This window comes from Lepeophtheirus salmonis, chromosome 1 (assembly GCF_016086655.4).
Source record: "Lepeophtheirus salmonis chromosome 1, UVic_Lsal_1.4, whole genome shotgun sequence".
Lineage (NCBI taxonomy): Eukaryota > Metazoa > Arthropoda > Copepoda > Siphonostomatoida > Caligidae > Lepeophtheirus > Lepeophtheirus salmonis.
This window is the reverse complement of record NC_052131.2, coordinates 9,792,999-9,819,761: the sequence shown is the minus strand read 5'-3', so window position 1 is coordinate 9,819,761 and position 26,763 is coordinate 9,792,999. Positions and strand designations below refer to the sequence as shown.

At 31.1% G+C, this 26,763-nt stretch overlaps 1 long non-coding RNA gene across 1 annotated transcript; it reads right to left on the bottom strand.

The window, feature by feature from the left end:
* Window positions 1–7,808: 7,808 nt before the first annotated feature.
* LOC121122526 (uncharacterized) lies at window positions 7,809–8,668 on the bottom strand. Its single transcript, XR_011784132.1, has 4 exons — window positions 8,528–8,668; window positions 8,300–8,463; window positions 7,897–8,230; window positions 7,809–7,823 (listed from the first exon to the last, which is right to left on the bottom strand). It is a non-coding gene; the product is annotated as an uncharacterized lncRNA (long non-coding RNA).
* Window positions 8,669–26,763: the final 18,095 nt, after the last annotated feature.

Sequence of the window (26,763 nt, the reverse complement as noted above, 5' to 3'; positions counted from 1 at the left end):
AAAAAAAAAAAAAACACATTCAGGTTGGCAAAAATTACTGGCAGTGAAAATGTTTGCCTCAAAATTACTAGACACGAATATACCTTGCTGGAAAATCTTCATGTGGCGAAATTACCTGAATCGAAAATCTATGCTGAAAATTACCGACGAATTTTAGTGACAAAATTACCTTTAACCATTAAAAATAAGGAACCCAGGTAGAAAATAGAAACACCTTTGCCTTTTACAAAAACGTTTTTGTACTTATTGTGTGTGTATTACCGGGATCAAGTTTAATCATTATATATAATATTTAAAGCACAAAGCTAACCCACATTACCTATGTATATAAAGCTCACAAGTTATTTTACCTATGAATCTAACATTATGAATATGAATATTATTTAAGAAGAAGATGAATAGTAGTGATATGAATATATTTAACTCAATGATAAGTCCAGAATTAGGAAAAACCATGTAAGTTCTAAGCAGAACAATGCTAAATAAATGAATCGATTCCAAATACGAACTTCAGTTTTGGGTTTAGATTTGAATTGGATATTTGAATATCGCAACCATATAGAAATTGACTAGGGTCTATAGTGGCTCGGACTTAACTCTGATTTAGAACCATATGCAAATCTGTATTTGAGTTAATATTTCCAAAACCAACTTTGGTCTAAGCCAATATGATTACGAGTTTGGAAATCATAAAAACATGACTTATGTCTTGAATAAAACTATAGTTATATATAGATACAGCGCATAGGGACTCAAAATTCGAAAAAGGTGGACTCGTCTACAGTTCTGTTTACCAAACAAGTGTAAAAGTTACTTAATTGAAAAAGATGGTGCTTAATTGGTTCAATATGGGAGAACAGATTAGTAAAAGGGGGAAAAAGTCCATATACTGAAAGCACAAATCAAGACTTTGCGCACAAGTTCAAACTCTTGAGTATTTTCATCAAGTCTAGTTTGAGTCTTCAGAAAATTCAAGTTAGTTTGAAAATGCAGAACAGCGACAAATGGATTTGTTGCATAATGACTATGGTATCAGAAAAAGTGGATTCAACTATAGTCCTGTTTAGGACACACGTGCACTATACACTATATGATTGTGTTTGATTGGCTTAAATATGGGAGAACAGATGAGCAGAGATGGAGAAAAGTTCTTATACTGCAAACCCAAATAAAACTCGATTATTTGCTCAAAAGTTTATGTCTTTAAATATTTTCATCGAATCCAATTTAAGTCCTTGAATATTTTTAATAAGTTTGCTTGGAGTCCTCAGATTTATTTTGAGATTATTTCATATCCAACTGATAACTGTACGATAGTGCCACTGGTGTAATATTCTTTTTTCCAGTTTAGTGTATACAAGCTTTTGAGTCTTAGCTATCGATCCAATTCAAATCACGAGTCTTTGGTTGTGAGGCCAAATAGAATAACAAGTCTTAAAATATGGGCTCAGTTCCAAGTTGTCGAATCACAAGTTTCGAGTCTCCAACTCCGTTCATAGTTATGGTCTTGTCACCGTCTCAGCTCCCATAGTCGGTGTCTCGATGTATTAATAAGTCCCTCAAATTTTTAAACTTGTAATAATTTGGGTCTCTGAAAGAACAATCTTCGAAAGTGATGATCGAGATACATCAAAGTCTTGGTTTTATATTGGTCTGAATCCCTTAAAGAATCAATTATTTATTATATATATTCAAGGAATGATCTTCCTAAGAAATAACTAATCTATAAAAATGAAAAAAGTCCAAGTAACAGATAAAGCGGTAAAATTTGAATATCCTTCCCTTCGCCCCAAAAAAGTATTATTTACATCTGTGCTTATTAATACGATAACTAGAGATGTGAAAATGCGCAAAGTTTTAAGTGTGCAAGGATACAACTCTACAATGAGCTTGTACAAGTTATTATGTCCCACTAATACAAATAAATCATAGAATTGTATTCTTGCATGCTTAAAATGCGAGAATTTTCATATTTCTAACTTTACCCTATTAGTTCTTTCTTTCATAGAGCTAATGAGATTATATCTATGACTACAAATATAGCATCTGCGCTATAATATTAATATTATCCATTTATACGTATACATATATTTCAATCGTAGTCGGATCTTCTATTTCTTTCTTTCTTGTTCCATTGAGGGGCCAAGGACATCAACCTCATGTTAATATTGTTTCCATAATGTGTTTTTTTTTGTTCTCACATATAATATTATGTATGTATAGAATATGAAGAAGAGTTTTGAGAGGAATAAAAAAAATAATAATTATGGTTGAACCATACAAGAACTTCCTTTCAATACTTTCAATACATATTTTACATCTAAAATAAAAGTCTCATCTTCCTTTATGAATTACAATCTTTCGTATAGTAAAAGGTAACATATTAAAGAAACTGCAAATAAAAATATAAAGCTATCAGCCTTCTTCTGTTCCTATCGAGGAACGATGACTAAGGCCCACTCCCTAGGGGACTTGCCTTCAAAACAATTATGTATATTTTTTATCTGGATAAAAAAGTTTTGCGTCTACGAGACAAAAATCGGATTAATCTGAGCTGTTTAAGAATGTTCATGTATCTAAAGGGTATATTATAATTAATTAGCACCTATATAAAGAAAAGTTGGCGATTCGCCTTGTAAAAATTAACTAATCCTCTTAATTTGTACAATTTGCGCATAAATAACTATTATTTATGTGTTAAAAGCATTGTCATACGAGGTTCCCTATAGACGTAAGGGATCGAATTGATGACTTGAAAAAACACAAGGAGATCGAAATAAAAAAATACAGATGGCTCATTTGAGGAGGTCACTTTTAATGTGAAAGGAATGGATAAAGTTAATATTAATAAAAAGAAGCAATTAATTGTGACACTTATCAACCCTTTCAAAAGAGTAAATAAGGCAAATATGGTTAAGTGGTTGAAACAATTTGATGAAATTATGGACCATTATCCCAAAAACCAATGGATAATAAAGTGGAGGGAAAATATAAGAGTTATTAGGAAATTGGCCGAGACTGTGACTACATTGTGGAAATTGTTGCAGATCCTTCGTCTATACCTAAAATTTTACCAGTTCAAGGAAGTTTAATTAAGTGGAAGTTTTCTGGAGTGAAACTTCAATGTCAACGATGCTTTAATTTTGGACACGTGGTACATTCTTGCATAGAAAAACGAATTAAAATATTTAAATACGAAAGAGCACTCAAAAAGTCCATGCAAGAACGTCTTCTATTAAGAGTACAACTGAAGACAATATGGAGGCCCAATTGATAGAAGACAAAAAGGAAGATAATTTGTCCAGAATTCTTCAATATACTCTATCCAAAAAACAAATCGAAGAGGTTAGTGGTAGTCAAACTTAGGCAGAAAAAGATGAAGTTAAGTCTTCCTAATTAAACAATGAACCGGGAAATGACAATATAGAACAATTACAAACCAAGTATTTAGATAAGGGAATCGAATGTTCTCTTGTAGAAAGAGACAAGACCAATGTTGGAGAAGATAGAAAGCCAAAAAAATAATCAAAGCCTCGTTTGGACTCCATACAATTCTGGACCGGTTTACTCGTGCTTCCTCTGTAGGAAAAATAAGTAAACCGGTTATATATCTTCCCTGCAAGAGGAAAGAAACAGTCAAAGAGGTCTGGGTCTAGTGCTTCTTGATTGATGGTCAAAAGCTCCTGTTTTCTTCTTTTTCCATATTATGTTTTTAAAATGAAGCTTTCAATTAAAAAAAATAATAAGGCAAAATTCAACTGCTGTGTTTTTATCATCTTTTGTTACTTTTCTTGTAAATAATATAAATGCGCTCAAACTCAAGTGAAACAAAGCTTTATTTCTAAATCTAACAATATGAATAAAGATCTAGAGCCCTTATATTCTCTTAATCGAAAACAGACTAGAATCACGAATTTTTATTTGGAACCATTATCCCACTATTTTAAATCGAATATGGGTATTAAGAAAATACTTTCACATCAGGGGAGGAAAAGATAGGAAATCGAGGCATGCTTTAATTAACCATCTTCTGTCTGTGGATCGAGACATTATGTGTATTCAGGACATAAAATCAAAAGTTTCATCCTCTTGCAATCCAAATTGTCCTCTCTGCCTTTCAAAAAAGTTTCATGCCTTTTTTTTATTGGAGATAACGACAGTAGAGGTGTTCTGACACTAGTCACGAAAAAAGTTAATGATATTATTTTTGTAAAGGGTTATGCCAGCAAGAGTGACTGGATTAAAATATGTATGACCTTCAATGGAGTGATGTATTCTGCAATTAATGCATATGGACCAAATCAGCAGTCTCATCATCAATATTCAAAAGAAATACCCGTTTCCCTTTATATTGATTGGAGACTTGAACGTTGACCTTGACTGGTTGACAAATCAATATCCAAATTTAAAAGTCTTGGGGGAACTTTGAGTGATGTTTAATTTGGTGGACATCTTAAAAAATCACACTCTAGAAGAGAAAGTATCATCGGAATGTAAAAAGGAGCCTTCTCGGATTAATTTGTCGTTGATGTCCTACAACCTAAACAAAAACTGTAAACAGAACTATATAAATACCTGAGCCAGTATCTGATCATAAACTAATAGAGATCAGCTTCTATTGTCATTGGAAACAGCGTCCATTTATTTTATCAAGATGGATTCTTGGCGAAGAAAAGTTTGGAGCAAAAATTTAAAAAATATATATTCAATATTATAAGTCAAAATTTAGTGCAAAGTCTGCAATACATGTTCTATCTCGAACTATTCAAACTACCTTTTCTTCACATTTTTTTTCTGGAAAGAAAAAGCAAAAAACGTATATATATAAACTAAGAAAAAAAAATTCATTGAATTCTAACTCTATATTTACTCGAACCTTTACGGTAGATACTGTTGATTCATTTAGAACAGCAGAAATAACCGAGAAAGATATTAATCACAAAGTTATGGATGATAGTAATTCAAACAGAATACTTAAAAATTTGCCCAGACAAAAAAAAAACACATCTCCTGGAATTAAAAAGATTATTACTAATGGCAGAGTAATTACATGCCAAAAAGATATTTTTAAAATATTTCATTTGGGTTTTCAATCAGTAGTCCAAACTGAGAGTAGTTTATCCCCTAAAATGCTTGGATATTGCCTGAATGATAACATATATAAAATAGAAAATATAAAGAGTTTAAAGCTAGCAAGGCGGCTGGTACAGATGGAGTTTCTGGAGAGCTTTTTACTATGAGCCCGGATGAAATTACGCCCTTTTTGTATAGAATGGGATGTACGATGGGAAAGAAAGGTAGAATGCCTGGATCATTCACAAAAGGAAGAACATCTTTGATTCCTAAAAAGGAGATGGGACGGACTTCAATCACTGGAGGCCTATAACTGTATTGAATGCCTCTAATCGAATTTTATAGGGAGTTTTGGCTATGCAAATGGAGCCCATATTAAATAAACATGTCGGAATGGCTCAGAAATGCTTCTTGTAGAAAAGGAAATTTTCTGATGTTTCACGAAACATCCAAGTAACTATTGAATAAGTCAGTACTAGAAAAAAACATTCGATTTAATAAATCATTGTCATGTTTTTAAGCTAAAATAATTAAGAGACTTCTCCCCAAAAAGTTTTCTTTAATTCTGCGAGGGCACTTTCATATAATGGTTAATCTACTATTTTGTTAAATGGAGTAGAGCGTGAACCAATTTATCTGAAAAAAGCTGCAGATTAGGCAAATATATATTTCTTATATGAAGCAATAACTTTAAACTATAATGTTTATTTATGTATAATTATTTACATAATTACTTTGTACATACAAAAGGAATGGTGAATAATAATAATAATAAAAAACATTGTCATATTACTCAACTCTAGAACCCGTTTTCAAAAATATCGTTCTTGGTAACATTAAACTCCAGCTTCATATAGACACTAGCCCAAAACGAATAAATCTTTTGTGAATTACTCAGAAAACGTTTCGGTGTGGATGAGGCCTTAAGGTAATACTTATTTTTATGAATGACGCAATAAGACGCACAGTTTGTACGGCCGTTACAGGCGCGTCTCTCATGACATCCAGAAAAGTACAAGTCCTTCGTGTTGTTACAACCAGGACACAGACATATAAATCTAACTGTTATGTTCAGGCAAGATGGAGGAAGATCACTGACACTATTTGTATGAAATACATGGAGGTCAAAAGACGTCAATTTAGAAACAAATACAGTGAAGGCACCGCAATAGTAACTGTATTTTTTAATTTCTCCTCAAAAACCCAAGATTAAAAATTACATCTTTCAGTTGTTAGGATTGAAGTATAACTCATGTAAATATGGCCCTTTAACACAAAAACAAGCTAGCATGATTCTATTTTACAATTGTATCCATGCAGCTTTTGGCCCCCTAAAAAATATCAAATTGCTCAAATCAAGGATTTAAAATGTATCAAATATAAATAACATTGCATAATATATGAATAAACACAATTTTTTTTTTTTTTTTTTTTTGTTTGAGAAATTGTTCACCTGGAAACTTTTTCCGAGAAAATAGTTAAAATAGTTCTCGATTTAAGACTTGCATCCTCACGAAGCCGAAGCCTTGCTGAACATAAAACGAAATATTTGGAAAACGGCGTCTAGAGTGAAATAATCTGAAAACGCTATTTACTGATAAAATATATTGTAGAATCTGTTTGTACTAGTTGAATCTTGTATAAGTAAATTGTACAAATTAAGAAGAGGAGAAATGAAAAACTGTCGAATTGATTTTTAAATATCATATTTGCTATACATTATACAAATAGTTCAATGTTTCAAAGATATACTTCGATCAATTATACGTTTGATATTCAAATATTGACTATAGTATAGGAACTTCACTTTACTTAAAACTTAATTCGACCCTATATTGTCTGTCAAATAGGATATATTCATTTCTAATTATTTAAACGTAAGAAAGCAACTCTATATTAAAATAATTTTATTTTCGAAATATATGTTTAAATTCAAACTGGCCATGATATGAGAAACAAAAGGAATAAGTTTTTCTTCTTCATCAAATGGAGTGTCATAAGAATGTTTGATCTTCAACTAATGCATTTTAATTTATATTATTGACCTTTTTTGAGCTCCAATGATTAGGTTGTATAATTATGAAAAAAAATTCCAATATTTTAAAATTAATATATTTTCATTGTCATAATTAATGCCAAATTGGGCTCTACGTTAAGTTCCTAAGCCAATTTTTATAAAAGATTGTCTAGATTAAGAAAATTTTGATCTTTCTTATGCATCAAAACCAAAATTCTATTTCTTTAAAATGACTCAACTACAAATCCGAATTTAAATTATATTTTTGCGCTCTGACTTGGACTAGGAACCATGGTGTCTCGGCTTGACACTGATTTTAAAACTATAAGCAACATTTCTGAATCCAAATCAGGTCAAATCCCATTGCTTTAACAAGTTTGAGTTAATAAAAAGACGACTCTAGTCCGGACGAATACAACAGCAGCATTTGAATTCAGATCATAAGAGCACGGACTTAGAAAATGATAAACTTTAATGCGACTATTTTTAGAAAACAAGTGGGCAATGTACTAAATGGAATAGGATTATGATTTATTGAGTTAAATATGGAAAAATACATGAGCAGAAAGGGAAAAGGGGGAATATCCTTAACTGAAAGCTCAAGTCTCAAGTATTTGCACACAAGTCAACGTTAGCATCAAGTCCAGAACAAATCTTCAAAAATAAAACTTTAAAATACCCAATAACAAATGAAAAGTCATTCAAGACCAAGTACAGTTGTGAGTCCCCATATCTGTAAATAATATATATCTAAATTCAATTATTTGCAATAAGAACAAATAGTCCCAATAATTGAAAATATTTACCATGAAGGATTTAAGATATCAATAATTTGGTTACCCAACATTTTCTTTATGTACAGAGTTATTAAATTATATTTGATGCAATAATTATTTATTAAATATTTTTCTTTGTAAAATTACAAAAACAAAATATATTTGAATTTATTGAGCAAGTAGTCGACTTGGACTTTTATTAGGTTTCACGAAGGAAAAAGTAAGGACAAGTCTTCCATCACAGCAGAAAAACCGTCTTCCAAATTTTGTTTTTCCATAGCCACCATTTTGAATCAAACCATGTTTACCATTATATGGATCTCTACAACATCCACATGTCTTGGGCTTTCCAATAATATTTGTACTGAAATCATGATTGTGTTATAGTATCTAGCATTATTTACAGTAGTTTTGTATTACAGTTAATACTCACTAGATGGTCCCTCCTTTTGAGCATGTCATTTGCATACAACAATGATGAAAGGTTGTAATAATTGAGCCAGGTTGATAACATTGACCATTATAATGGCAACAAGATGGCTTGGCATCTACAAATGCTGCAGCCATAGCAAGGCTTAAAAGCATAACGAACTTCATCTGGTGAATTACATATTTAAGAAGTTTGTACAAGGAGCGGACAAAATAAATGAATATTTCTTACCATAAAATGTTGTATGTTGTTCCAATTCAAAAAATCTTGAATATTGACTCTTCTGGGATCCTTAAGTGGATTTTATAGGACATACAATCGTACAAACAAGTGTTTTCATGATTTTAACTAAGTAATATGTCTGTTTTATGTTTGTAATCAAAAAAAGACATTCAAATCTTTTGCATCTATTTTATATCAACACAAAAGCAGTGTAGAGCTTATGATTCTTTGAATTGTTTGTATTCTTTGATAAATTATCGTCAATTTCTATTCATGAATTATTTTTATTAACCCTCGGTGTGTGCTAAAAATATGAACTTAAAGTAACCAAAGTAGATCGTCACTATAAAAGGATGAAAAATTGATGGATTTGATTTGAAAGGCCATATCGGGGCCAATATGGCCTTTCAAATTTTTTTTTCCAAATTATAGCTTAAATTTCTCTGGTATATCAATGGGAATTCTGTGATTTTCTTGATTTTTTTTTTTTGTTACAAACCAAATATTTACATTGGACTGGTGTATTAAATGTTTTCTTTCTCTAAATACATTACATAGTGAAAAAATATTTTTTTCTTTAAAAAATGAATAAATATGACACTTGAGTTATATTAAATAATAGAAATCAAACTTTATTTGCTTACATGTCGCAGACAGTTTATGAAGAATGATTAGGAGCTTTTCAATTTGCTTAATTTTGTTGATTCTCACGAAATCAAAATGTATCCTTCAGGATTGGGTTAAATACCACTGCAGAACTCTAAAATAAAGTTTTCCGAAGATAACTTCATTTTATAATACCAAAGTTTATTTTATTAATACAAATAGAGCTCCCCGCCTCAACCGTGATATAAGTCAATGCAGTTTGTTAGATAAATGTCGTGAGTAACTGATATTATTTTGAGATCAGTGAATTATAGTATAAATTCATGTTATTTTGGGATGCCATCAGAAAATTGTTCTTGGAAAAACATAATGAAAAGGCAAGATTCCCAATTTATTAATCTATATATTAAATTCATAAAGTATATAAAAAACTAATGTTCATTGAAAATTATGATGGATGGGTTGAGATATTCAATCATACTAACTAATAGCTATAGTTTATAACTGTGATGATGGGTTAGACTGATACTCGTACCCAGAACACCAATTTAAAATATCCCAAATAAAATCTTTATTAAGTTTAAAATAATCAAATATTGAAAGAAAAAATCTTTTACATTTATAAAACTAATAAAGAAACATTGATAAGTAATTGAGTAAATTAACAGGATACCTGAAAAATAAATATTTTACCTAGAAACAGGGCATAATACACAAAAGGCATTCTAAGGATATTTCAGTGTCTGGTGTGGATAAGCATCATAGGAAAATCACGGAGGGTTAAGGAAATTTGTAAGTGTACTATTTCATTTTAATAATAAAGGTCTTTGAAGTATTTTTTTTTTACATTTTTGTAAACTGCAACAAAAAAAATAAACAAAAATCTATATGCTCAAATTTTGTTACACAAGAGACAAATCTAAAACAGACTATTTTTGATAAACTAACGAATATTTTTAACTTTTTGTTAAAATGCTTTCATTTTCGTTAATCTAGTAACACAATCAGAATGTATCCATTTAGACATTAAAAAAACATGTCCATGAACAATAAAACCAACTATAGAATGAATAGTATTTAAACTTTAATATTTTCTACAGAACACTATTAAGATAAAACCTTACAGACAAGTGTAGATACCAATTATCCTTTTGAATGAATAAAAGTTGACTCCATAAAGGAGAGAGAGAGAGATTTAGAAATAATAAAATGCTTGTCTTCATCTTAGCTTGAGATGAATACTCTGAAAAGTGGATATTCCAACAAATCGTAAGCATACCTATAGCTAGTCAAAACCTAACCTTTATTACAAAATCAATCATCACGTATGATAAGATCATCACAGCGTTGGAAAATTAGTAAAAAAAAAGCAGTACACTAACTTATACAATTTGCTAGTACAAGGTGCAACTTGTATGGACCAATAATTTTTTTATAACAATGCTGATAACGTTTGAGGCGCACCCACCCCAAATGACAAAAGGTAGCAACGCCCCTGCTAAATACCATATGATGATAATGAGAAGTAAGAGCAATGTTTTGACGTCATGACAGCAGATGATAAATAAAAGACACAGAGAGTTGACCATAACAATCTAGAATACATTGTATTTCCCGAGATCAAATCCAACAATTTTATCAAATTAAAGAAATAATTTGCGTTGGTCATGACATCACATTTTATAGAAATAGTGTGGTCAGTTTATTTCTTCGATGGTGCCCTAGGTATAAAGCTAGCCAGTTTGCTCTTCATAGGACTATTCCTTTCTCTAACGCTCGGGTTCTCTTTTACCTTGAGCGTCTGACATCGCCCTCTTCAACGAGAAGCCTACATGTGAGACCCTCCTCTTCTAGAATAGTGAAAGAAAATACTTCTGTAATCTTATGTGCGGCATCCAGGATGTTTTTTTTTACAAAATTAGCAAATCCAAAATAATCATGGGTATCTTTTTTTCTTTTACCACGGAACACCAAAAGATTGTATATAAGAAGAGAAAATTACAAAATGACCGAAGTTCTCTTCTATTGCATCGACAATTTAAAAAAAAATGATAATTAAGATTACATACTTCATCTTGCAATTTAAATTTAATTGTAAAAAAATCTCACTGCAATCTATTTAAAGTTATAAATATGAGAATCCTTAGCATCTACCAAATCTAGGAGTCCAGTTATTAGAATACAACAGCATTGAATTCTAAATTTTAACATAAAAATATACATTTTAACGAGTGATTATATTTGGTTGTTTTTCTTTCGTATTTTTTGTGTATAAAAAATAAGTCTTCACTTTTGCAATTATGTATAACATCAAAGATAAATAAGTCATTTTAATTGCATGCATATGCTGCTAGAATATATAAAGGAACTAGGGATTATATTGATCTAAATAGATATTTTAGCAATTTATTCCTTAATAAAATCTTGTTATAAGTTTTTTTTAATTGACCACATATCTTTGAATGTGATCAACAAAGATGTGATAAACTTTGAGTTATAGTTCCAAACAACTTCAAGCAATGCAATGTATATTTGATAGTTTATATGATAAAATCGAAGAGAAGTGGAGTTGGCGTATTATTAAATAATAGGAATCTTGAAACTGGCAGCTTTCATTGTTCTATGAATAGCACCATAGTACATAACGAATTTCACAAGCATCGAACATAACGAATGCCAAATTTCTTAACAGGGCAAACTCCGATACATCAATTTTTCTAAGCTAATTGGTATGGGAGACCCATTTGTACTCGTACAGTGGAAGTTGACTAGAACTTTATAGATTATCTTCTGAAATGGTCTAGATTAGGGCCGGTGCACTTATTTTTCCTTTGGGAGGGGAATGAAGATTTTTTCTAATTTTTCCAACTTTGAAACGAGCTAACATAAAAAAAAAAGATTGGACCCTTTTAATTTTATCCCAAATACAATAAACGACCTTTTTTCCTTTTGATAAATAACTTCTTTTTTTTATGGAATGAAAGTTATTTGTTTTAGAAAATAAAAAGTCCTTTCTCAGATTAAGGATATTTTATTTTTCAATAGGCCTTCATTTCATTATTTTTTCAAGTAACTCCCTAGATAAACAAAAGAAGGACAATCGATTTTTTATGAGTAAGATCAAACCCCTGTTCTGGTCTAGATATAATAGAGATTTGAGATTCTTCTCAATTAACTAAGATTTTGAAGGAGTCGATTAAGAGTTGTGTTGTTATGCTAATCATGTGCTTGATTCTAGGAGAGTCTTGGAATAGGTGCAAACAATATCTTGAATTGTAATTTGAATGTTGAGAAAGAGCTCACTTGATGTATCATCCTCCAAAATCAATCACAGCCTGAGCCTGGGCACAAAAGGAGGAGCAGACAAGGAAAAGGTAGTTCCTTGGCAGTTGGTCATTGTGTCCTTGACTGCATGATATTTTCAATTGGTAATAGATCCAAAAAAAAAAAAACAGACAAAATAATCCGTCAGATTAAGATCCAAACTGGTATTTTCTTTCCAATGAAGTCATGGGAGTGCTCACTCAACCACTTCAGCGACCTATCTGAGACATTTAAAGGTGCTGAGTCTTGTTGTCAGACCCAAGGCTTATACTTTGAGGTATATGAGACCTTCTAATTTGAAATATACATGTTGTTGTGGACAAAAAGGATCGTCATGGTGCAACATAATTTCTCCTAACTAAATTCATTCTTTTTCATATCAGGGTAAATTTGATCTTAACGTTCTGTATATATTATGGTCATATATACAGGGTGGACTGCCAATTAATGTTAATTTTATCATTACTAAGAAAAGGTTTAGTGATTATTATTTGACATATTGTTTCTGCTGTCCTTTTTACATATTCAAACTATACCAATCATTAAGTCCTTTTATCATCATGAGCGAGAAACAAGCAAATAGGCAGCTCATTTCATGTCTTCCAATTGCTGGAATTGATGTGATGAGGATTAAGGATATTGTTAAGTTTTCTATGACCCTGGTTTTTAAGTTGGCAAAAATAAAAAAAATGGAGAAGACTTCTCCAGCATGTCAGGAAGTGGAGGCCATAATTTAAAGAGGGGTAAGAAGTGCGTTTATGTTGGGAAAAGAATATAAACGAAGATCCAACTAAGTCGATGAATTGCCTCACCAACGACTTCTCTGTGGCTCCTAGGACCATCATGAGGCTATTAAGTATAACCTGGGATTAGTTTAATTCACAAGGCATCCATGCCACCTTCAGACAGAAGGTATAAAAGCCACGAGGGACGAGAGGTGCAAGAAAATCCTCACATGGCTTACCAGAACGGCCACTGGCTTGCGAAAACAAAAGAAGAGGCCCAAGGGGTTTACTACACCAAATATTCATTCCAAACAATGTACCTCGGTGTTGTGGCCTCTGATGGAAAGAAGATGCGCCGTTCATTTTCAAGGCTAGACAGAAAATCGGCCAGAAGGCTTACTATAATGTACTTAGGTACACCACCTTACCATGGCTTAAGACCAAATATCCAAAGGGTAACAACACGTAGACTCAGGACGTCACCCCCTCTCACACGTCCCCCTAGTGCCAAAAGTTATGAGGAGATAACATGGTTCGACTCTTGTCCAAAGAAATATGTCCTACTTTCTCAACAGATTTGAACCCACTGGACTTTTCTATACGGAGCAGTTTGTAGGGAGAAACCAACAAGACCTCACACCCAGATATGGACTTACTGATGGATTACTTAGTGGATGGATGGGACAACTTCATCAACTCCTACATGGCCTTTAGACTACGTGTAAAGGCCGTGATTGATAATCAACGTGGCCATATTGAGTGAAATAAGTTTTGGAAAAACCTTGTCTACATGTAATGCTAACATTATTTTTTTTGTCTATTATTGAAAATTTAAAATTATTGATGTATTTCTAAATCCATCTCTCGAGTATACGTTTTGTTGACCTACCCTGTATATAAAAAAAAGTGTGTTGTATGTCAACATAAAAACAATCTTAAACAAAAATTAGAGATAATTTTAATTTATTTTTTACTGCGTATGAGCCATTCATCCCAATATTTTATTCACATATTTAAGTTAAATGTATATTTCAATGTTGTTTTTGTGTTAACTCACCACATTTCTCTAATATTCCCAACGGTTAAAGTATTATTGTATTCCATATTTCTAATCAACTGACCCATTTTTGTGTGTTTTAGTAAAATACAGACATTAACATGTGGTTTCGATATTTGAACATGAAAAAAAAATTTTTTTTTAAAGAAGTGAGATAGGGGTGAAATGAACCCTCTCATCGGGGGAAAAATACAATAAGTAATAATATATTTACACAGATGTTTAAATATAATAACTTTTAATTTTCCAATAGAGTATTGTTATTTGTAATTCTCTAGGGAGAATTACTCCAAAGTGTTTCTATATTATGATAATTATCCAGGCTTTGTTATATATGAAAGTTTAAAGCATTATGTTTGGATAAGGGTCAATTAAATTGTTAATTGCATTTTAAAAGAGGGATTTATTAAATTATTATTTGTATTATATTTACAATATTATTGGTATGCTTGAAGTCAAAGATTAGAAAAATATACAGGGGGCACATATTAATTTTTATTTTCTTTAAAGTTTAAATTAAACCCTTATTTATCAAAAATTTGATTTTTCAGATTATCATCAATTCCGATAGAGTAGAAATGTCAATTCAAACATAACAAATACAACAGATAGTTGATTTGATGGTAGCCTAATTGCAAAAAGGATAATGTAAATCGTGTGTATTTTTTAGCTAGCCTCTTTCTTAGGAATTGGTAATCTGAAGAATAAATTGGGTTTTCTCTAGTTATTCTCATTATTTTTTCATTCCTGAGTAGTGAACTTCCTTTCCTACTACATTCAATTACATTCCAAACCTCATTGAAAATTCGTGTCTACTCATAAAAGGCGGAGAGTAACCTTGAAGATTTTGAAGATTTTTATAATTTTAAATCTAAGTCCTTTTTGAGCTGGGAGCATAATTGAGGATCTACATTGGAGTAATTCTTTCAAATTTCCTTGTTGCTTTTTTTGTCTCCCCTTCTTTCCTTCTAACAGTTGATTATTTTTTATGTCATGAAACATAATTACATCGAAGCTGCTCTTCAAATTGTCAGAGTTATCATCTTGATTTTTGATGTAATATTTTTTAACTACCCAAAATAAAGAAAATTCCCATCATTCGATATCTGATTTATGGCAGTTGCACTACAATCAATTTAACTATCTGTTTTGTGTGTTGTGTTTTTTCTTTTTTTTTTTTTTTACATTTTTCATCAAACTGGAACATGTGACATATAATTTTGAAAACTGATCTTCAAAAAAAATGAGTGATACGAACAGTTACTAAAATTTTTCATAAATAAGCGTTTGATTTAAAATTTTAAAGTATAGCAATAAATAAGTGTTACTCTCTAGTTATATTGTTATTTCTAGATTTAGTTTATTCTTTTATGGAATATTAATCAAAGAGCAAAATAATAAAAAAATATTAATTATTCCATAGAGAATTATAAAAAACAACAACGATATAACCCTTGATATCCATGATAATTCTTAATATTTAAGCTGTAACAAATTAAATATAGTGCGTATTTTACTAGATATGACCTCTGATTAGTGTTGGGGTCAAGTCTTTGGGGAGCTGAGACCGAGAAAAAGATCAAGAATTTAAGGGATAGGAAGAAAATCACGGATAAGATTTGGAAGGATTGGGAAGAAGGCATTAAGGGATCGAGAACAAGAGAGGACAAATACTTTGAGAGAATAAATACAGGGCCAAAACTTGAAGGGATCTAGGTAAGAATAAATTTTAGACTTTGAATAATTGAAACCAAAAGCTAAAGGTATGCATACCAACATCTGCTAATTTTTTTTTAGAGAGAGATCGGAACAAAGTCAAGTATAAAAATTTTAATGACTGATAACAAACCAAGAAGAGATAGGGGTCAATATGAGTAGCTGAGACAAGACCTAGACTTGAGGTATAGTCTCAGACTCAGCTACACATACTATTGGCCCCAATCTCTCATTGGTTTGTTATCAGTCTAGGTCTTGTGACCTAGGTATTCAGACCAATACAAAACTAAAACTTAGAAGATAAGGATCCAAGACATGGAAGGCTCTAGAACAATATGGTAAAAAAATTGATTACAATACCAAAATTGATCTAGAGAACTTCATCACAACCTCATATAACAGTATCATTAGAATATTTTTTTCTTACATTCTTCATACATTAATTATTACTAGAATTATAAATTAGCAGTGAGTAATAGAGAAAAACGATGTTTTACAACTATCATGAAAGCTGTTCTTTACTTTTTGAAATATAAGTCGAGTAATAAAGAATATCCATTAGGGGTAGAGCTTATTTTTTTCAATTTCAGAAATGTTGAGCTGTGAAGGTTGCAAATTTTTCCTTTTACCCTAAAGATGTCATTTATGAACTTTGAACAGTTTTGAAAAATATATTGAAATTATACAATTTTGTATGATAACATATTTTCCGTCATAAAAATTTGAACTAAATAGCGTAGTATCAAAATGTTTTCTCAGTTTATAACAAAATAAGGGTTAACTACTTTAATTATTGATTAAAATTTGGCTATTAAGATTATTGGATCAAGTAAAGGTCATAAAAGGTCAATTTCTGTACTTTTTTTTTATTTCTTAATACTCAATTACAATTTATAGATAAATTAAGCTAATAAAGTATTTTTATTCGAAAAAGGGTCAGTAAAAGGTCGTAAACCAGTCAAATATGTCCAAACTTAACCTATGTTTTCTATTTCGACTAGTCAATTAACAATTACGTAAAAGCGTAAAGGTTGGTCTCAATAAAGAATGTACTGGTGCACTAACGTGTGATGAATCGCAGCTTCAATTCCTCCTCCAAGTGGGCGATGATCATCGAAGCTAGTATTACCTTGATTCAAGGAAAAATAACATTTTAAAATTTGATTTTAAGACACATGTTCAATAGAAAGTACTAGAACTTTAAAAAATGATGTTTTTCTTCTTCTTTACGTTGTGATATTTCTTGTGCTTACTCTATAATAATCTTGGTCTAAAATGAAAATTTTAACAAAAATTATCCCATAACAGTTCTTAATTACGACTACCACGAAGGTTTTAGATATATAAAATGATTTTTTAGTAATAAATACTTTTTTTATTTTAAACAAATGTCAGTAAAAGGCCTAATTTATCCTGTTCTGTCTACTTCAAATAATAAATTGACCATTTCTAATAATTTGGGAAACATAAATTGTAAATAATGAGAGTAATGAGAAGCAAACGTTGGGTAAAAAAACTATTGAAATAGTTTTGATTGAAAGTTTATTTAACTACATTTCTTGATTGAAATGGTTTGTTGTAACATCAAAGGTTTAGTTAATATTTAGGTCAAAATACTTTTTTTTTAATTTGTAAAATTAAAAAAGATTTGGAAACGATGAGCCACCTCTAAATATTTATTAAAACCGTTCCAAATTTATATACGATATCTTTTGTATAAAAGAAAAAAATTGCAACCCCCGCAGCCCAACATTTCTCAAATATAAAAAATAAGGTTCACCCTAATTCACAAAAGACTTACTTATTCAACTATTCACCTTTTTATAAATGTGTTGATCTAATGATTAATGAAATAGATAAAACCAAGGTTCTAAAATAAAACATAGTATATTTCGAATACATCTAGCGACTATCCTTTTAGGCTCTTCCTCTTTTATTAACCTCACGTGTGTTTTTTTTAATTAACTTTTTTTTAAATCATTTTATGATAAATGATGGGTAATTGCAGATAAAAAATGTAAGTTTGAGCTAATACAAACTCTGTTCTGTCTTATAATAATATAGATAGGTACATACATGTACCTATTGGTTGTCTCTAAAAAACAGGCTCAAGTAAACATTAAGGATGTTAGTTGAAGGCTTCGAATCACTATCACTTTTCCCTTCATCTGTTTATTTCTGAAAAAAATTATATCAGATGATAATCCACCCATTTCCAGGGTTGAGGGATTAGACTCAAGACTCCAATTGGAATGGAGTCTATATTTTGAAGATTTGTGACTCCAACAATCTAACAGTCAAAGAATCGCGACTTGACTTAAACTTTACAGCAGGCATGTGGGTCGAGTCTGGCCCAGGAATACCTTTAATAGAGCCTGGAAAAATTATTAAATAACAATAATAAGATACAAACCAATTAATATTTTATTGTTTTAATTAGTCTAAATTGTGTTTTTATGGCAGACTGCCATAAACTACCTAACAATCTCGAGAGGGCGTGGGAGAATAATTCCTTTTTTTGACTCAAACTATTTCTTCCCGTTCATCAATTTAATATTGATATTCATTTGTTCCTTTTTATAAACGAAAACACTATTCTGGCTGAAAAATGTCCCTTTTGAGATACTACAAATCAGGACATTTTTCATTTTACTTTGTTTCGTATGTAATTTTTCTTTCCTTCTTATATTTAAAAAAAAAAATAATCCTTTTCTAATTGGTCAGATGGAGATGCTCTGATTAAGTAAAGTAAACATTATAGTATTAAAACTACTCCATCTGACCTAGGAATCTTCTTTGAAATATATTTACATTATGAATATTTCCTTCTCAAGGAACAACCAAGGCGCGAATCTACGTACAATGGGTTCTACAGAAGAAAAAATTATCAAGCGGATTGCCCATTGTGGACAAAAAAGTATTCTCATCGCTACATAAATATGGAAAAATAAATAATTTGAAGAACAATAACAATGGCCCAAGAAATGAACGCCACTTTGAGATTTTTGCCGCTCAGACGCTCCTTTCCTTTCTCTAATCCTGTTTACACTATGAAGTTTCTTAAATATACTCATACAATACAAGTTAAAAATAATATCTTCCATGGATAAAACGCAATCGATGTGAAATCGTATCGTATCTTTACATCATCTGATAAATGATTCGTATATCGAGTTACGACAGAATCGCATGAAGTATCAAATACCCATATTATAATACAATTTGTTCTTTCTGCAGCTCAGAGAGAGAAACAAAAGAAACCCAGTATTAAAACTTCTGTAAACCAGTCCCAATTTCGTCAGCTATGACTAGAAAAAATGTATTTGTCAACTATTGTTTTTGTGTAACGATTAGCAGAAATCGAAGAAACGAAATCATATTCTCAAGTTATTTGTTTAACTAAAACAAATCATACATTTTCGAAGATGGACGAAAAAAGACAAAATTAACAATGATGTACACTACTCTTGGAGACCTGGTTAAGGACAAGTCAAAGACTCAGTAGACAGGAATTGGGCTATTATACACAACCATCCAGGTAAAAATCACGCAGTAATTTTGGAAGAAAAATACTATTTTTTTTTACTCCAATAAAAGAAATAAAATAATAGAGGTCTGATTATGTTTAAAAAAATATATTATGATTTTAAATAGATGAAAATCATATGTAAATTTGACTGAACCCCCGCTTTTAATCACGAGTGTTCAAACAATTTTTACAGTTTTAACCAACTATGTATTGATTTTGTGACTGATTTCTTTATTTTTTAAGGGAAGGATGTGATATTGAATATAGATCCCATTGTGAGTAAAATAACGGGGTGTATCAACCATTTTATGAGTTAGAAACATAGATTTTTACCTATTTTTCATTAAGTTATAACATTTCTAAATCATTATGTAACTTATAAATTATTATAGCAGTTTATCAACTTTTTTCTGTTGTTTATCAAGTTAGAATCGGTATCTACTTTACATGTAGATGGCCCATCTAGCGGTTGCATTTTGAACTAACATTTTTTTACGTCTAACAGCTGTAGTAATATTTTCATTGTGTATAATATTTTGTAAAAGGTATCCGATTTACGAAATGGTTAAGTTTACGCTCGAAGAAAATTGGAAAATACTTCCAAAATGGAGAGTCTTCAAACTAAACGGCAAGAAAATTACGTCGGTCGAAATAAAGAGACTTCCAGGCAGTTTGTGGATAAATTTGTGTAGCGTGTGCGCTAAACTGGTTCGTTAATGGATAAAACAACGCGTTCCCGTGTTCGTCCAGTGCACTCAATCGAAAACATTGCTGCTGTTGCTGAAAGCGAAAAAACGAGAAAGGAGCTGCCGTTACGGTCAATGGTGAGCTCTATTGGAACATGTTGGAAGATTTTTTGTTTCCCAAATGGAAAAGGAAGACATTGACGACATTTGGTTCTAACAAGATGGCGGTACGTGCCACACAGCCAACGTTACAGTGGATCTCTTGCACACTGTCTTCGACAATCACATCAAAAGCCGAAACGGCAACGTCAACTGGCCACCTCGTAGCTGCGATTTGACTCCGTTGGACTATTTTTTGTGGGGAACCGTCAAGGATAAATGTTACGCCAACCATCCAGAGACGATTGACGATTTGAAACACGAAATTTGAGTCACCATTGCAGCTATTGAAGCTCACACAATCGAAAATGTTTTGAAAAATTGGGTCAACAGAATGGGCTACTGTAAGGCCAGCCACGGCGACCATATGAACGAAGTGGTATTTGATCACTAACCAGAATGTTGAAGCTTTCAAATAAAAAGAAATTATTGAAAAATATCCATCCGTTATTTGTATAGCGATATCAAAAGAAAAAAGTTTTGTGGTCCACTCTTTATTTACAAAAATGGAATAGTATATTAAAATTAGCTACTCCCGTTTTCGGGTTAATATATTTCTCCTCCTGCACAAAGACATTTTCAGCTGGGAATAATAAAAAAAATGACTTTCGTAAAGTAACAAGTCCATTTGGTCATTTTTGGTATGGTACAGGCCATTTTCGATTGGAAAAAATTGTACTTTTGAGTGAAAATTTGATTATTTTTAGAACTCTTGTACTGTTTAAAATATGATGCGATGAGTAAAAAAATTGTACTCTATATAATTTTTAGCATTCGATTTATCAGTTAAAAATATTGTGCACCTTTTATTTAATTATTTAAGAGGTCTAGGAGGTGCTCAATGATTTTTCGGATTCCTATTTTATGACTCATAACACAAAATGATATTCCTTCTTTTTGTTTAACCAGTACCATTTCAATCAGGGTGAAATTTTGATGTGTTCTTTTTGATAAAGCAGGAAGACTCTAAGTCATGAATTACATATTAGTTGCCTTAAATTATGCACAATATTTTTAAATGATAAACCAGAAAAGTTCTTTTGTCCAAGGACACAAACAAATAAACCCAAAGCGCGACAATCTAATGTACATGAATACATTGAAGAAGATCTCTCGTTTTGAAGTTAAAAGTATGGTAATTATGGGTCTACTCAAGGAGATGATGGTACAATATACCTAGGTGTGCATTGTATCAAAATAAGCACCAAAACAGCAATAAGGAAGGATATGTGCAAACAATGGCTATTAAAAAAAGAATTTTATGAAATATTTCACTATTTTTTTTTGTTTACAAGCTTGGAATGAAACAATGAAACTAATCCCTGCATATAAAAAAGTTCCCTCTCAAGGCGTTATAGGTCATTATAATAAGTGAAGGCGGTTACAACATTTATCGTGCGTGTACACGTATAAGTGTGTGTATATATATAGGAGATTTTAAAAAAAATATCTGCACTTTAACTTAGATATACTCTATTATTATAACCAAAAAAAAACCATGAATTTATTGATAATTAATGTTATAAGCTTTGTCTAAATTGTGTAAACTTCATTTCTGATAACTTTTATTATAATTTACAATTAAGTTTAAACAAGTTGTAAAAGGAATGTTTTGTCACTCTTCGATACTAAATGACTCTAGACATTTTTGGGTTTTCTGACATCCACCCGTTCTTTTAAATCACCTCGAAGATTTTCAATAGGATTGAGGCCCAGATTGAACGAAGGCCAGTCCAAAAACATAATCTTACTCCTTTGAAACTACGAGAATGCAAATTTTCTGGAATACTTTGGGTTATTGTCCTGTTGAAAAAACATCTTACCCCCAAATCCAAAACTTTTTTTGAATGATTTCAAATTTTCCTCTAAAATATTAACATAATATTCTTTTTTCATTTTTCCATTCACTCTGACAAGCCTTCCAGTACCTTTGGAAGAAAAGAAGCCCCAAATCATGATTGGTCACCATGTTTTACTTTAGGTAACGAGGTAAAGGAGAGAAGATCATTCCAGACTTTCCAGACATTGATCGTTAAAAAATTAAATATTATTATTTTATTTTTTTTCGCGCCTCATTTAATTTTTTTTGAACGTTTTGGGAATGAAACGAGTGTCAACGAAGTTTTTTCCGAAACTGAATTTTGACCAAAAGAATCGTCGGATGACCATCGTTCATGAGCTGTTGACAGATTTCAATGAGGATCCTGATTTCCTCAAAAGGGTTATAACTGTTGACGAATCATAGGTATATGGTTATGATATCAAACCCCAAGCCCAATCGTCCTGATGGAAGAGCCCTGGTGATTTAAGACCAAAGAAAAGCACGGCAAGTTCGATCAAATGTCAAAGATTTGCTCACTGCTTTTTTTTTCGACTAACGTGGCGTTCTTGAACAAATAATTCTTACCATATGTTCGTACAGTTTATAAAGAGTGAGTGTATTTGAAGTTATGCGACAATTGCGAGAAGCACTATGAAAAAATCGTCCGGAATGTTGAAAAAACAAGTCATGTCTTTTGCATTGTGATTATGTCCCTGCTCACTCATTTTTGATTGTAAGAGATTTTAAAGATCAAGGCCTTACCGAAAAGTATAATAATGATGAATAAATAAATGCTTTCCTCTAAAAAAATAGAAAATCACCTTACTTTTCAACATACCTCGTTCACTTATACGTGTAGACACGTGATAGATTTGGTAACCCACCTTGACAACAATATGTGTTTGTACGAGAAATTATTTTTCTAATATATGTAATTTCTAATCTAACGATACATATGTATTACCCAGTTTGACTAGTAAAATGTATTGATACTTCTAAGCAAGATGAACAAGTTTTCACTTCATAAAATTGATGACATTCCCAAAATGGCTTAAACCTTGCTGGTATCAAAACATTTTCTCTACTATTATTATATATCTGACCCTTGTCAGTATTAAAAATAAGTTATTACATTTTTATAAACTCATATTTCTATATTGTAAACAATAAATTAACTATTAAAATGGAAAGAATATACTATTTTTTTCTCATTCTCCATACTTTTTTCGTCCCTTAATGATCAAAAAAATAAAAAATAGTACAAAATTAGTGATTTTAATTATATTTAAAACTACGATATTTTTTCTATGTTTTAGTTCGAATACCACTCTTTATCATAGACATAAGGTAGTATTTTAATGCAAGTAATAAGTTTTCAATTATTAGTAAAGTATTTGTGAAGTTTCATCAAGTGTGACATTTGTGAATGGTATACTGTTAAAATACCAATTATTGTCCCATAAGATGGCGTTGCCTTCAATTATGATACAATTCATGATATACGTGAAAACGTTCTTCAGATTACCAAAATTTACTATCAACACCTCTCCCTCCCAGTATTTTTGAGAAACATTTTATTTGCTGCCTTAACTCTTAGACCAATGACATCTTATAACATCTAGACCTTCATAAGTGAGTCATATGGAAAACTTATCGAAGGTTCAGAAAGGAGAGGATCCGACTAATGGAAGAGGTAAATTGTCGTATAAGATATTATAAAACCGAAATGAATCTAAAATAACTATTTTAAATTACCGTCCATGAAGATTTTCGTCGCTAAAATTATGTGCAATAATTATTTTCATTAGAACAGTAAAATTAGAGAAATATAACTGTAATAGAATATATATCTCATCCTTTATTTAGTATAGACATTGATCCAGCTAACTTTTTCAATTATTTTAGTTATTTAAATATTGTAAAAATGTTTGCTTCACAACCGTTGTCTTTTCCACAAAATCCTCTCAATTTTGCTCTTTGTTTATTTTTACGACTCTGCGGGAAGTTTTGGGGAAACCAAAGCTTTTGGGTTCCGGGGGAAGTATGGTTGCAAGGTTGAAACTTAAAGGAATTGACGGAAGGGCACACCCAGGAGTGGAGCCTGCAGCTTAATTTGACTCAACACACTAACATATATCAAATTTTACCCGTGATTGTCTTTTTTCCCCGGATTTTTATGTCCATGAGGAGGAGGAAAGGGTCATTTTTTCAAATTTTCTTTAAAAAAAATAATTTGGGTTATATTGAATCCAATTACGTTTTAGAAAATAACGTGTTATATTTTTATGAACATTTTTTCGTATCTTTATATGAACTATGTCGATATTTCGAGTAATGTGATTTTTCTGGAGAGTAATATTTTTATTTATTTTTAAAAAGTTTTTTTTTTTTTTTTTTTTTTTTTTTTAAAGTCCTACATAAACAACCCAAAGTTTATTTACTGTAAAACATAATGGGGATGTCACGCCTACCCCACCACAAACCCATAGGGGCTGGCATTGGTAACTCCTTCCTATGGTGATGGCTCTGATTATCCAAATAATATTCAATTGGCAATGCTCACGTAACATAAAAACACTTTATAGACTCCATCTAATTTTTTATATATATTTTTCTTCCATGAAAATGTTACGATCCACTTTTGGTGTAATTTGATTTTTTTTATTGATTTTTTTATGAGATATCTACTAAAAATAAGTAGATTTGTTTTTCATATATTTTTGCTCCTTTTAATAGATCTTAATTGTCTTTCAATTGGATAATGACTGTTTTTAAATGTGTTAAATTATTAGTTATCAATAGGTGACAGTTGTTTAGATAAAAGTCCAATTTTATTTGTATCTGAATTGGCAAAAAGTTTGATTAATGGGAAGGATTTTTATATATCTGGATGTTAAAGCAATATTTGGAATCTAAGCAAAATCTAAACCTTTAAACAAAGCTAAAGATTTAATGCAGGGTGGCGAAAAATACCTCGAGTATATTCCTTATCTTAATTATATTATTTTCGCACATAACATGTTGCATTTTATTATAGCACCGATGACGTCAATAAATCATTGAAAAATGGAATCAATTGAAAAATTCGTTGTCCAAAGTGTTTGGAAAATAAGGAACCCTAATTAAAATCCGCGCTAGGAGAGACAACATAGCAATTCCTTGAAGTCTGATGAAGCCTTGGATCGACATGTTTGTCAAGGAGCGGCTTTACATGTGGCAGCAGAACTTGACTCCCCTTTACACCTAAAAAAAACGTATCAAATGTCTCCAAAACAATTTTGACGACTTGATCTCGCCGGACTTTTTTTTTCTTTATTGGTCTAGGGAAGTTACATACCCAAAAAATATAAAAATAAACATTATCTTTTATAATTAAATCCCTTAAATAAAAAGATATGATTACTATAAACATTGTGAACAAATAATGTGCAATATTACATGCATTTTCAATAAAAGATTGATAAAATATGTCCACTGGTATTAAATAAACTTTAAAATCATCCTAAAAATTCATATTAAAATATTAATAATAAAAAAAAGAGTAACAAAAGCTATACTTTCAATGGCAATAAAAAAAAGTAACTATTGAACTTATGAGGCGCAGAACTTTTTAAACTGGAATCAGGAGACGTGGAAACTTTCTAATATTATTAAGGCATTAAGGGTAGTAGCGAATAAGATCCCCATATACTTCCAGATAGACAATCTAGATCGGAGATTTTGATGGTGAATGCTGAATTACTTGCAGCGGTCCCAATAAAAATAGCTCTCTGTCCTTCATTTCTGACTGTTTTACCTTCAGTTAACATCCCAGCTATTCTAATTTTACAGCTCGAAATAAAAAACCTGCTAAGTTCTGCTACATTTTTGGTATCTTTTAGAGATTATTACGGGGATTAGAGATAGTCCTCCTCCCTTGAATATTTGGGTCTTTTAATTGAAGGTAAATAAAATCTATGAAACAATCGACTGAGCCAGTTAGATTCCATTCCGATTGTTTTTTCGGCCAGCCATGGAATAGTTGTTCCTTTGTAAGAACTATTACGAAGTTATACAAATCGATTATTTTCTCCCCAAGAGGAGATTACTGAATTAATATAATTATCCAGAAACTTCCTGCTTGAAAAAGGTGCACCGTTTCCATCCCATCCGATCCGCAGAATTTCAATAGCGCGTGTACAGTTCGAAAGATGTGGTAATTCTGTACCACATTGTACGTGTTATTTAATTTTTCAATTTATTGATGATGACAGTTCAATGAGATTGTGGACCGCAATTCGTACTCGAAGTGGAAATACTAAACTCCTTCTCAACAGAAATCAAAAATTGAGACTTGAATCCTACTTGTACGACAATTTTTGAAAGTTATGTCTTTAAATATGAATGCCTTAAGATTCTGGGTATTGGTGTAAGGAAGAGCTCACCTCGTATTTCTTGATTTATATTTCACATTGGATCCATATTTATCTCATAACAAACCATATTTGAAGAATACATGCAAATATATTCATACATATTAAGGTATCTCTTACGATACCCCGGGAACCATTTTCCCTGTATTTACTATATTAGATGAAGAAACACTCGGTTACAGGTTTGGACGATTTATCCTTGTAGGTGA